Here is a 2,117-nt window from a genome sequence, read left to right as displayed (position 1 = left end):
GCTCTGTCTAAAAAGAAAAAAAAAAAAAATTAAGACTCCAGGCTGGGCACCCACAGCTCAATGATTAGGGGACCAGCCACATGCTCTGGGTCTGGTGTGTTCGAACCCAGCCCAGGCCTGCTAAACAAACAAACAAACAAACAAAAAAATAGCTGGGCATTGTATCAGGTGCCTATAGTCCCAGTTACTAGGGAGGCTGAGGCAAGAGAATCACTTGAACCCAAGAGTTTGAGATTGCTGTGAGCTATGATGCCACAGCAATCTACCGAGAGTACCGAGAATGACAAAGTGAAACTCTGTCTCAATTAAAAAAAAAAAAAGCAGACTCCAAAGTCTCTTTCTAACCAGATGTCAAGTGAGATCATCTTATTCTACTTTATCTGTCACTGTAGGGTATTTTTAGATATCTCTAGCATAATTTATTAGCCTTCATTTGTTAAATGTATTAGAATTTTAAAGGATGCATGTATGATTTTTAACACTTTTACTTGTATTAATTAAAACAGGATATCAAATACTTAAGAACAATATAGTGTTTAATTTTTTTTTTTTTAGACAGAGCTGTCGCCCTGGGTAGAGTGCTGTGGCATCACAGCTCACAGCAACCTCTACCTCCTGGGCTCAAGCAATTCTCCTGCCTCTGCCTCCCAAGTAGCTGGGACTATAAGCGCCTGCCAAAAGGCCCAGCTATTTTTTTTTCTTTTGGTTGCAGCCGTCATTGTTTGGTGGCCCGGGCTAGATTCAAACCTGCTCAGGTGTATGTGGCTGGCATCTTAGCCGCTTGAGCCATAGGCACCAAGCCAATATAGTGTTTAATTTTGAAATTTTCAGAGGACATGGACATACAAAAAGCTGATCTAGGCCAGGTGCGGTGGCTCATGCCTGTAATCTATGCACTCTGGGAGGCTGAGGTGAAAGGATCCCTTGAGTTCAGGAGCTGGAGATCAGCCTGAGTAAGAGAAAGACCCCATCTCTACTAAAAATAGAAAAAAATTAGCTGGGCTATTTATGGCAGGCACCTGTAGTCCTAGCTACTTAGGAGGCTGAGGCAAGAAGATTGCTTGAGCCCAAGAGTTTGAGGTTGTTGTGATCTAGGCTGATGCCATAGATCACACTCCAGCCTAGGCAATAGAATGAGACTCTGTCTCAAAAAAAGAAAAAGGAAAATGAAAAAGCTGATCTAATAAAAGAAAAATACATCTGAGAGTAAATTTATACTCATGCTACATCTTGAGTTTCTCTTGCTTTAAAAAAACAAAAATTATTTCATACCAGAATTTTCTTGACTTACATATTATCTCTTAATTAACTTACATATTCCTCTAAAAAACCTTACACTACACAAACACATGCAAAGGGAATAAAATTACAAAGTATTCAGGGAAAACTAAATTAACAGACAGCAGGCCAGAGAAGATGGCTCATGTCTCTAATCCTAGCAGTTTGGGAGGCCAAGGCAGGAGGATTGCTTGATACCAGGAGTTCGAGACCAGCCTAGGAAAAAGCAAGACCCTGTCTCTACAAAAGATAAAAGGGACATGGTGACACACACCTATAGTCTCAGCTACTTGGGAAGCTGAGGCATGAGGATCACTTGAGCCCAGGAGTTCGCAGATGTGGTGAGCTATGACTACCAGGGCAACAAAGCAAGACCTTGTCCCTACTGAAAAAACAATAACAAAAAAACCCCAGCAGTAAGAAGACATTCAGAAGGCTGAATATATATATTCCCAACCTTAGGGTCCAGACTCTCACCAGGGAAATATAACCCCCAAATGAGTCAGTCCCTGATGATGACAGGGAGAGGCACCAACACAGCTACTGGAAGGGATGCTGAGTCACACACCCCACTTTATGGGGTGGCAGGGAAATGGTCCCTTCCACATGCATCAATTCTCACAACTGAAGAAACTCTCAGCTGGACTCACGTTAAGAGTTTGAACCGGCTCGGCACCTGTGGCTCAAGTGGCTAAGGTACCAGCCACATACACCTAAGGTGGCGGGTTCGAATCCAGCCCAGACAAACACCAAACAACGATGGCGGTAACCAAAAAATAACCAGGCGTTGTGGTGGGCGCCTGTGGTCCCAGCTACTTGGGAGGCTGGGGCAGGAGACT

This window comes from Otolemur garnettii, unplaced genomic scaffold (genome assembly GCF_000181295.1).
Source record: "Otolemur garnettii isolate 467f Iridium unplaced genomic scaffold, OtoGar3 scaffold00127, whole genome shotgun sequence".
Classification (NCBI taxonomy): Eukaryota; Metazoa; Chordata; class Mammalia; order Primates; family Galagidae; genus Otolemur; species Otolemur garnettii.
Note: the sequence above shows the minus strand (reverse complement) of the source record.